General features: G+C 38.2%; 1 long non-coding RNA gene across 2 annotated transcripts in view; it reads left to right on the top strand.

Annotated features, from left to right (window-relative positions):
• Positions 1-12,239, top strand: part of LOC132847966 (uncharacterized) — a 39,103-nt gene extending 26,864 nt beyond the window's left edge. For both annotated transcript variants that reach the window (XR_009648684.1, XR_009648683.1), the window contains one exon: positions 12,229-12,239. This is a non-coding gene — a long non-coding RNA (uncharacterized LOC132847966). The remainder of the gene's footprint in view (positions 1-12,228) is intronic.
• Positions 12,240-12,487: the final 248 nt, after the last annotated feature.

Raw genomic sequence — 12,487 nt, 5'->3', positions numbered from 1 at the left:
TTGGGAGGGTGTTATTGTCCAAGGCAGAAGGTATCTCCAGATCTGTATACATTTCTTTATCACTAGATGTGCCCTCTACTGTGATGAAAGATTTGGATAAGATATTGTATGACTTTATCTGGAGAAAAAAAAACCCATTATTTGAAAAAAGAGGTCTTATGTAATACTAAAGAACAAGGGGGGCTAGAGGTTCTGGATTATAGTACACTCAATAATACTTTCAAGATTAGATGGTTAATAGAATTTTTGAAAAATAAAGATAGTGTGTGGAATATATTTCCTATTTATATATTTAACTCGATTGGGGGCATACATTTTTTGTTGAAATGCAATTTTTCTGTTGATAAAATTCCGGTTAAACTGGCTGGTTTCCATAAACAGGCCCTGTTAGCATGGAATCTGATCTATAAACACAATTTTTTGCCACACAGTTATTGCATCTGGAATAACAAAGACATATTATTTAAAAACAAATCACTTTTCTATCAAAACTGGCTTAATGAAGGGATTATTTTGGTAAAACAGTTGTTAAATTCTGATGGGTATTTGTTGTCTTACACTGAGTTTCTTGAAAAATTCCAATTACCAGTTAAACCAAGAGATTTTGCTATTGTTTTTGATTGTTTATGCAATTCCAAAGAGTGTTGTATTTCTTGTAAAAAATTCAAGTTCTTTGTAAATTAATATGAACGACTTTTGTGGTAGTTTATACATCGGCAATGTGAATATCTTGAAACAAAAGTGTAGCAATAATATTATAAGAAATGCCCTCTGTTTTGTTTCTTTCCCTGCAGCAAGGTTTTTTTGGTCTTCCTTATTTGGCAATATATACTGGGACAAAACATGGAAAATACTGAATAAGTTTTGCATCAACAATAAAATTAAGGAGGTATCTTACAAGATTCTACATAGGATTTATCCGGTAAAACATGTTTTGGAGAGGTTTAAGCTTAATATTTCTTATGCTTGCGAATTTTTTTGGTCAGGAAAAGGAAACAATTTTGCATCTGTTCTATCATTGTATCTATTCAAGACTTTTTTGGAAGGATATGGAAAATTATATTGGTAGAAAATTGGGTTGTGTGGTAGAAATTGGTGTGTGTGATGTGTTTTTTTATTTTGAGGGAGTTCATTTTGAAAATAATGTACAATGTATTATACAACTGGTTATTATATTAGGTAAGTACCATATACACAAAACAAAGTGGGCCCTTTGTAAACCAAATCTGTCTCATTTTATAAATGATTTTAAGTTATACAGCAATCTTTTGGAAAAACTAAAAAACAAAAAAGCTCAGAAAACATGTAATATTTTAAAAGAATTCAATTTTTTGTAACTTTTTTTCCCTTTTTTTTTTTTTTTTTTCTTTTTTTTCTGGTAGCCAATGTGACTGATATCTCTTGTGTGTTTGGCATTGATCAAAAGGTGTATTTTGTGTTTGTTTTTTTGCATCAATAAAAAAAATAAATAAATTAAGGGAACACAACAGCAGGTCAATTAAAGTAAATCGATCCCCAAATTAAAGATACGCTCAATCTGTCAATTTAAAGTTTTAAGTATTAAAGTTCGAGGGTTGTTTAAGTTAAATCCTGCATTAATGTGAGCGCCCTTCCTATTGGCTGCGCTATTGGTGACGCTACGACGTGCCGAGTTAAATGATCTGCAGTAGAGCAAAGGAGACCTGCTGTGTGTGAGAACATATGTTGTAGCTCCACAATAAAAGGTCAAATATATTAAGCTCATGGCCAATTTTAGACACAGTATTAAAAGGATTGCACAAACTATTATAATCGATTGATTATATCAATAGTTCCCTTTCGAGAGAACTCGTCAGAGCTGACGCTATGGGAATGCTTCTGTGAGGAAGTTGTGTCTAAAGCGCTGTGTGCACACACGCCAATTTAAAGGCTCAGGAAGTGATTACGCTCCATATAAGGGCATCTACGTCACGTTACTCTAGCTTTTTGGAGAAGACGCGCCCACTGCAACAGAGCTGCGCTTTGACATTGAGCACACCTGTGCCACGCAATTATTAAAAAAAAAAAGTAGTGATGGCAAAGTGAAGCTTTCTTGAAGCAGTGAAGCTTTCAACCCAATTGTATCGGAAAAAGGTTCATTATTCGAAGCTTTTCAAATCAGAGCTCAATGAGGACCTCTGCTGGTGAAAGCGCTATCACAGAATGTTTCACAACCGAACAACGTATTAATTTTAGAAAACATGGACGATGTATTATTATTATTATTATTATTATTATTATTATTATTATTATTATTGTTATTATAGGCCAGCTGCTGAGAGCAAATCAAACACTGGACCTAAAAACAGATTAAGGATAGACCTTGTCTCAAAAGTATAAAGTGTGAACCATTTAAAAAAGATCATGGTATCATGGTATCATATTGCATTCCTATATTTTTCAACTTATTGCTACTATCCAATATATATATATATATATATATATATATATATATATATATATATATATATATATATATGTGTGTGTGTGTGTGTGTGTGTGTGTGTGTGTGTGTGTGTGTGTGTGTGTGTGTAAGTGCCCGGTAAGGTTTTGATGTCTTTTATTTTGAAATTGGCATTATTTCGTTTGTTACGTCACTTGGTGTCCACAGGTGCATATAATCTGTGAGTATGCGGACTCGATATAATGATACACTTTAATGATCATGGGATTGGAAAAGAGAAGGCATATTTCATACAATTGTTATTATTAATGGGAAAATTTCACATTCATAAAATGAAGTGGTCTGACTCCAAACCAAATTTTTTTTGCTTTATAAATGATTTCAAACTGTATTGTTCTGTTTTGGGTAATTGTCGAAGCAAAAAGGCAATTCGAGCTTATAATATTGTAAGCAGATATGATGTATAGGGTAGCACCCTTTTCCTCTTCCTTTTGTTTGTTATAATTTTGCTCTTGTCCTCTGGCATTGTTGTTTCTTTTATTTTAGTTGCTGTGTATTTGTACTTTAAATAATATATCTCATTGTATTGTTGGTTTATGGCATTAAAAAAAAATAATAAATAAATAAATCTGTGAGTATGCGTGTGGATGCAGGTTGGAGAGGGTGAGTAGCTGGGACGCTTTCTGTTGACCGTTTCGTTTCGTTTCGTTTCGTTTCAACGTTTCTTTGAATATACATTTCCTTTGAACGTTTCCTTTTGATTTACAGTTACTTCCTTTTCCATTTATTGGAGATCATCTTATCTTGCCATCACTCTGCTAAACATTATAATCTGACTTCTGAATAAACCACCTGTATGCAACTGAAACGCGTCATCTTTAACTCCCTCTACTCAGCCTCTTAGCGGCCACTGGTTGCTGCTATAATTTAGTCAACAGAAAAGGCTTGCTGTTGGATCATTGGGATCGGGGATCATTGGGATCATGAATCACTGGGATGTTTGGCTACAGCGTTGCTGTTTATTGAATGTGAAGACGCCCGTTTTGCTGCGTGAAGTCTGTGTACCGCGATATTGAATGGATTGGATGGGATTGTGGTTGTGGAACAAGTGAATGTAGATGAGCCTGAGAACGCTGCTGAGAGCAGCAAGAGAGAGCCTAAGCCTACTGCAAAGGCCTTGGCAGTCAAAATGGAGGGATTGCAAAAGGATCGCAAGGCTATGGTGAATAAAATGAAGAGCATGATTTTATCTATGAAAGACCTCATGAAATGTGATGACAGTGCTCCACAAGTGCGTTCAATGTTGACATCTTTGAAATGTTTAAGGGATGATGTATCTGTGTTGCACAAAAAGATACTTGTGTTTCTCCCTCCTGATGATCTAAATAAACAAACAGAGTGGTTTGAATCAATATGTAAGCACACTGATGGATTTGTGGAAGATGTGGAACAATGGCTGAATGAAGTGGAAAATGCCAAGCAAAGTGCTCAAACTACAGAATCAAGTTCTACTCAAAGCCATGCAAATCTTGGCTCATCGCTCTCTGTTCTACATTATACAAAGCCAGTGGATAATCCTATTATACCTCCATCTTCAGTTGAACCAGTTTCATCATCTCACAATATGCATGTTCCAAGTGAATATCAGAACCTTAATGCTGGCTATGATGAAGTACAGAATCAAATACAACCAACAGACAGTGTTTCTAATGTGAGCAGGAAAACGTCATCCAGTAACACAACTCATGGATCTCAATCCAGTCGATCTTCTATTGCATCTGCTCGTCTTAAGATAGAGGCCGAAACGGCAGCCTTGTTGGCACGTCAGAAAATGTTACAGCAAAAACATGCACTGCAGAAGGAAGAGGAGGATCTGAGGAAGAAAAGGGAACAAATGGAGCTTGACACTGAAATTGCTGCATCAATGGCCAAGATGAAAGTATATAACAACTAGAGATCGAAATCAAGTATATCTACTACGCCTCCTGATACCAATGTTTTAAAGAAGAAACAGACTGGAACTGAATCTTTTATTCCTAATGTGGAATCATCTTTACCTTCAGGTTCATGCGTACGGTCACAACATCCACCTGCATCATATTCACAGACTCATGCTACACAAGAGGATTTAATGCATTTCCCAACTCAGTCAGTTCAACAACCGCAATATAGAATATAGATCTAATACAAGGCAGACATATTCTGCATTACCCAGCACCAGTCATGATAATGGACATGTACATGGACCTAGAGTGCAGGGTGCACATGGATCAAGTTCACATGATTGCTTGGAAGGAGGAAGTGTTTTTAAGCTTATTGACAAGCAAAATGAGATTGCTGCTCTATTAATCCAGCAACGTAATTCGGCTTCGCTTCCACCAAGGGAGGTCTCATTCTTTGATGGTGATCCATTACTTTACTATGACTTTATACAGACATTTGAAGAGGTAGTGGAAAGGAAAGCAGTTGTTGATGCAGATTGTTTACATTTTCTGGAGCAGTACACTAGAGGACAACCTAAGGAGCTTGTTAGGAGCTGTCAGCACATGATTCCTTCTCAAGGGTACATAAGGGCCAAAGCTTTGCTTAAGGAGCATTTTGGCAATGAGGTAAGGATAGCCTCAGCTTACATGGAGAAGGCACAATAGAACAATAAAGTCTGAGGATGCTAAAGCTCTGCAGGATTATGGCTTCTTTCTCAGAAGTTGTTGTAATGTTATGCAGAATATTCATTATATGGATAAGTTGAATCTTGCCACCAATATGCGAGTCATTCTTGTGAAACTTCCTTTATAGTATATGGACAGAACAAACTATAAGTTGAGAGAAAAATGGAGGATAGTGGCATATGATTTACAGGAGAGACGTAATCGCCCAGCTTGTTTTTCTGATATTGTGAATTTCATAGAAAGACAAGTGAAAATAGCCACAGATCCAGTATTTGGAAACATTCAAGATGTACTGCCTAGTGGAGGTAGAAACCTGAATATAAAGTCACCTCGTTCCAAATCTAGAAGTAGTTTTGCCACCACAGTCACTGCAACTGATGTGAAGGAATGTAGTGGGAAGACCGTAAACAGAATCTGTCTTTTCTGTTAAGGGGAACACAGATTGGACTTTTGTAAAAGGCTCGCTGAAAAATCTCATGGAGAAAAGATGAATTTTCTGAAGAAGAATGGGATTTGTTTCGGTTGCTTATGTATAGGGCATGTCAGCCGTGATTGCAAGGAGAGAAGCATATGTAAGATACTGTATGTCATCTCAAGCACCCAAGTCTTCTTCATATTTCTTCATCAGAGAAAAGGAGCATTCAGTACACTAGGAAAGAAGAATCAAAGCCAACACTGGGTAGTGCTTTGGTCTCGCTTCAATCCAGTGCTCTTACTGGGGCTGGTAAAGACGATTGTGCATTGTCTATTGTTCCTGTATGTGTAAAATCTAAGAAAGGAAGTAAAGTGGTGATCACCTATGCACCTTGGCAGAGAATTAACATACTAATGAGAACCATGAATCGGGATAAATCCATCTTTTGTCATGTTCTTAAGGATTTAGAAGTGTCAGGATTGAATCAAGAGCATTACTGTACTTTGCCAGAAGTATACACTCAGAAGATCATGCCTGTAAGCAAAGCTAACATTGCCACACAAAAAGATCTTGCTGGTTGGCCTCATTTAAATCACATCTGTTTGCCGTCACTTGATGCTGATGTAGAGTTGTTGATTGGAGCTAATGTGCCAGAGGCATTGGAGCCATGGCAGATTGTTCGTAGTCAAAATAATAGCCCATATGTTATAAAGACCATGTTTGGGTGGACAGTTAATGGACCAATGAACCTACTGGAGAAGCATGCTGTTGAGGAGTATCCTCATACGACTGTTAATAGGATCACAGTTATGAAGTTGGAGGAGTTGTGGAGCGACAGTTCAAGACAGACTTTCCTGAATGCGTTCAAGAGGAACAACAAGGATTGTCAAAAGAAGATCATCGATTTATGGATTTTGTTTCTCGATCAGCAAGACTGATGAATGAACATTATTACATTGGTCTTCCACTCAAAAATGAAACTGTTGTCATGCCAAGAAATAGAGCAATAGTGGAACAATGTGCTCTGAATCTCCAAAGAAAGCTTCGAAGAAAGACCTCTTTTCATTCTGATTACGTTAATTTCATGGAGAATGTCATTTCTAAAGGCCATGCTGAAAAGCTTCCCACAGCGGAATTGGAACAAAATGATGGACGCTTATGGTATATACTGTACCTCACCATGGGGTATATCATCCCAAAAAGCAAAAGATCAGAGTGGTGTTTGATTGTGGAGCATCATACCAAGGAACATCATTGAATGAACATCTTCTGCAAGGTCCAGACTTAACAAGCCCTCTGGTGAGTGTTCTTGTGAAATTCAGAATGGAGTATGTTGCTATGATGGCTGACATAGAATCAATGTTTCATCAGGTCAAGGTGCATCCTAATGATTGTGATCTGTTGAGATTTCTTTGGTGGCCAGGAGGAAACATTGATGGCGATCTGGAAGAATACAGAATGGTTGTGCATTTGTTTGGAGCGACATCTTCTCCAAGTTGCTCTAGCTATGCACTGAGAAGGTGTGCAGAGGACCATAAGGATCTGTATGATGCCAAGACTGTAGACGTTGTCTTCAATAACTTTTATGTAGACGATTGTCTTGTATCTGTGCCTACAAATTCAGATGCTGTGCAGCTGTACCAAAGTCTCACCGAAATATGTGCCAGGTGGATTTCGATTAACCAAATGGATAAGTAACAGCCGTGCTGTGTTGAACGGCATACCTGAGGAAGACAGAGACCAGAAAATAAAGAACTTGGATCTGGAATATGACACGCTACCATTGGAAAGAGCATTAGGTGTTCAGTGGTGTGCTGAGTCAGATGTTTTCAAGTTTAAGGTGACCATCAAAGACAGACCTCTTACCAGAAGAGGAATTCTTTCTGTCATTAGTTCTATTTATGATCCTCTTGGTTTTCTGTCTCCTGTGATCTTGCGTGGCAAAATTATACTTCAAGATCTGTGTCGAGAGAAAATGGGATGGGACAGCACTATTCCAATAGTGTACATTCAGCGATGGACAAGTTGGTTGGACGAACTTTATGAACTGGATAAATTTAAGGTTCTCAGGTGTTTTAAGCCTGACAACTTTGGAGAAGTTACATTTGCCCAATTACATCACTTTTCAGATGCCAGCGAGAGGTTATGGCATTGTATCTTACTTGTTGCTTCATAATGATCAGAAAATTGCCCATTCTACTCTGCTAATGAGTAAAGCAAGAGTGACACCTTTGAGAGTAATCACTATCCCTCGTCTGGAGCTCACTGCTGCTACGCTTGCAAGTCGTATGGACAAGTTGTGGAAAAGAGAGCTGAAGATAAATCTTCAGGATTCTGTATTCTGGACAGACAGCACCTCTGTTCTTAAGTACATCCAAAATGAGACTTCTAGGTTCAAATGCTTTGTAGCCAACAGAGTTGCTGAAATTCAAAAGGTTTCTGAAACTACGCAATGGAGGTATGTAAACTCTTTCAACAACCCAGCTGATTTGGTATCCAGAGGTTTAAAGGTGACTTCTTTCTTAAAAAACAAGATATGGATTTCTGGTCCTTCATTTCTTCTTCAACCACAAGAGTCGTGGCCTACAGTATGGATCCTACATCAGTAGGATCCATACTGTAGGCCACGACTCTTGTGGTTGAAAAAGGGCATAGCTTGGATACTTCGATTCAGGAACATTTTAATTGATCTAAGCAAGGAAAGGAAAAGGTTGATGACTGATTACTGTGACATGGACAAATTGCAACAAGAGACTCTTGACAAAGAGATGCAAAAGTTCAAATCCAATATGACTTCTAAGTTGTTGTCTCCAGAAGAACTGGAAAAGGCCAAATTGGAGATTATTCGTCTATGCCAAAAGAAGAGATATTCTGAGGAACTGTCTAGTCTACAGAAGGATGGACTGGTAAAACGAAGTAGCGAACTCCATAAACTTAACCCTGTGCTTCATTTGGATATTGTTAGAGTTGGTGGACGTCTGGACAAGGCTATGATGCCTGAAGAAGTTAAACATCCGGTTATACTGGCTAAGGACCTGCATGTTACAGATTTGATTCTGCGGCAAAATCACAATGACATTGGACACTGTGGACGGAATTATATGATGGCTACTTTGCGAAAGAGATATTGGGTCCCTGGTGCTAGCACTGCGATAAGGAGGATTTTATCAAAGTGTGTAGTCTGCAAACGTCTTCATGGAACCACGGGTCATCAGCAGATGGCAGATTTGCCACAGGAGAGAGTTACACCTGACAAACCACCTTTCACCCATGTTGGAGTGGACTGCTTTGGTCCCTTTGAAGCTAAGCGAGGAAGGAGTATTATAAAACGTTATGGAATAATCTTCACGTGTTTGACCATAAGAGCTGTTCATCTCGAAATATTATCTTCACTTGATACAGACTCTTTTATTCATGGATTATCGCATCGATTAATACGATTTATTGCACGTCATGGACAAGTAGTCAAGATACGTTCAGACAATGGTACTAACTTTGTTGGTGCCCAACGTGCGTTGCAGGAAGCCAAAAACAACTGGAATCATGAAATCAAATCAATTCATTTTTGCTTCTAAAAGGAATTAAGTGGAACTTCAATCCTCCGTCTGGTTCACACTTTGGAGGAATTTGGGAGCAGCTTATAAGGTCTGTAAGAAAGATTCTAAATTCTATCCTTGGAAGACAAAGTTTGGATGAGGAGGGTCTACACACACTGATTTGTGAAATTGAATCAATCCTTAACTAGAATTGTAAAGTTCGTCGCGACAAACTTTGATGTTGGATTTGACGAGGCAAGTATTCGCAAAGGCCGGTGCTTTTTGGAGGCGAGTGGACATAAGGGTCAGTATTACTTTTGGAGGCAAGTGGACAGAAAGATAGGGTGCCAAAACATTTGGAGGCAAGTGGAGACGAGCATCCAAATACTCCAAATACTCCTGAGGAAGTTCCCCTCATTGTGCTGAGTGTTTTGATATATCACATGCCCATGTTGTGCAAAATTTTTTATTTTCACTTGACATCACGTGACATCATCAGAATACCTGTGAGGAAGTTCCCCTCATTGTTCTGAGTGTTTTGATATGTCACATGTCCATGTTGTAAAAAGTTTTTTGATTTTGCATAATTTGGGGCAGGGCTGCGGCACAACCGAAAGGCCAGTCGGTACACCAATTTAAAAGTTTGTTCAGAGTATCACCCTAAAGGAGCTGGCCGAGTTTGGTGTAGATAGTTAGAAAGCTTGCCGAGTTATAAACCTCCAAAGTTTATAATGGGAGTCTATGGGAAAAAAGGGCAATTTGAGACCCGGTACCGGAAGTACTGGTACTCGGATCGCTTAGAAAAGTAATAGCAACAAACTTCAGACCAGGGTCTACAACATATGCGAATTTGGTGCATGTGGCTCGAAAGCCCTAGAAGGAGTTACTCTTGATAAATTTTTGTCTAAGCTTAAATAGGAAAACAGAATGTTGGCTTCTACAAAGCCAACATAATCGTCCTATATCTAGAGCATCAATGGATGTTAATGATTTGGAAGCCCTTACTCCTAACCATCTCCTTTTGCTGAAGACTCAGCCATCTTTACAACCTGGACTGTTCGAGAAGGATGATTTGTATTCACGTCGAAGGTGGCGACAGGTCCAGTACATGGCGGATCTATTTTGGAAAAGGTGGATCGGGGAGTATCTACTTGAACTACAAGAATGCCAGAAGTGGCTGGTGAAGAAACGCAATTTTCAAGTGGGCGATATTGTGCTTGTAGTGGATGATGCTGCTCCAAGAAGTTCATGGATTATGGGCAAAATTATTCATATCATACCAGATAAAAAGGGATTTATACGTCAAGTAAAAATCAAGACCAAGAGTACCTACCTGACCAGACCTATTACTAAAATTTGCCTTCTTCTCAAAACTGATAACTTTTAGTTGTTTAATGACTGTTTACCTAAATTGAGAGCTCTCAAATGACATTCTGAAGGCTTAGTTGGATTGGGTTGCATGTTCTTTTTGAATTGCAGATATTGTTCACACTTTGAAGAACTGGACATTTACACCCACACACGCACATTTGTCTATACATTGTGTGTCTGTAAAATAAGATTTAATGATTTCATGTGTACAGATAAACATTCATTGTGTAGTCTGCTGTGATTGTATCGTATTATGATTATTACTTTTTTTTTTTGGTGTAATAATTAGGGGCTGGTGTGTAAGTGCCCGGTAAGGTTTTGATGTCTTTTATTTTGAAATTTGGTCACTTGGTGTCCACAGGTGCATATAATCTGTGAGTATGCGTGTGGATGCAGGTTGGAAGAGGGCGAGTAGCTGGGACGCTCACTTTCTGTTGACTGTTTCGTTTTGTTTCTTTGGATATACATTTCCTTTGAACGTTTCCTTTTGATTTACAGTTACTTCCTTTTCCATTTATTGGAGATCATCTTATCTTGCCATCATTCTGCTAAACATTATAATCTGACTTCTGAATAAACCACCTGTATGCAACTGAAACGCGTCATCTTTAACTCCCTCTACTCAGCCTCTTAGCGGCTACTGGTTGCTGCTATAATATATGACAAAATATACGACATGAAATGTTACACTGAATCGTATAATTGCCCAATGATGAGTGAGATTTAAGTTATAAGTACAGGCTTCATAACAAAACCATATATATCCACCTTATTGGGCGAAATCAAATGAAAGTGGAGGGAGTAAACCGGAGTACCCGGAGGAAACCCCTGAGGCATGGGGAGAACATGCAAACTCCACACACAAGGCGGGCACAGGATCTCCTAAACTCACTATACAGTAATAGTAATAAAACCCACGAAGGGCGCGCCGCCGCGTGTGCCGCACGATTTTAAACCTTTGAATCAGATAACGAAGCAGTCACGTGGGTGTGTGTGAAACGAAGCTTCGGACGTCATTGGTCACGTGATTTGCTTCGATACAAAGCTTCAGTGAAAATCGGTTCATTTTTTTGACACACGCCTCGAAGCTTCGGTGTTACTGGTAACATCACTAAAAAAAGCACATTTGAGTGGGGCGCTTTGATTTCTCTCCAGTGTGCATGCTGTGTGGGCAGAAAAGGTTACTTGTTCGTGTTACTTGTTCCTGGTAAGTCGCCTGCTTTATTCTTTTATTTTTCAGTCGCATAGCAGAGTAACAATAGTTTAACCTCGTTTGTGAGGTAAGAAACTTTGGTGTGGGTTCTTTTTGGGAAGGGGGAAACTTTTTGAAATGATTTATTATTTGTTTTTTGTTTTTTGTTTTGTTTTCGGGTGCGGCCAAAGAGGGCTAGCTGCTGTTTTGTGTTTTGTAAATTTATGTAAATTTAAAAATTTATTGTGTTTTGTAAATTTATGTAAATTTCTCAGCGCTGTTTCATTTCAGAGCTGTTTTATAAACTTGACTCATTGCTGGTTTACAGTCGGGGCCGTGCGGACGTTGCAGCGGTGAACCGCTGACATACAGAGTGTTTGTAAAGATTGTCCTGCCCCATTGACTTGTATGATATTTCAGTAATGCATTGTTGGATATTTGTCTCTGGTACAAGTTTATTGAATTAACCGATTTGTATTTCTGTTCTGTTAAGCACCTTGGGTGCTTTTTAAATTAATCTATTATATTATTTCTATTCATTATTCTTTTTTCTTTGTTTCTATAAGTGTATGTTACGTATCAATATCCACCTATGACTATCTGATGATGAACTGATTTTTGAGGCTAACAGAAGGGGAGAGCATATTTGTCTTGTTTTTGGTTCTGATTTGTCGTGTGGTTTGTCCCTTTTGTAAAAGTGGATCTGCTCTAGTTTATCAATTGTGGGTAATTAACTGGTAAACTGTACATGGTATTTTTAAGAGCAAAAGTAAATGTAAAATAATTTTGTACTATTTTTGGAAAGTCACGTTTCTGTCTTTAATCCCATCCGAACCAGCAGGGTCCTTCATACTATTGTAATTTCTTTTTGGTTTAATTCTT

This window comes from Tachysurus vachellii, chromosome 7 (genome assembly GCF_030014155.1).
Source record: "Tachysurus vachellii isolate PV-2020 chromosome 7, HZAU_Pvac_v1, whole genome shotgun sequence".
NCBI lineage: Eukaryota > Metazoa > Chordata > Actinopteri > Siluriformes > Bagridae > Tachysurus > Tachysurus vachellii.
This window is presented reverse-complemented; position numbering and strand designations above follow the sequence as displayed.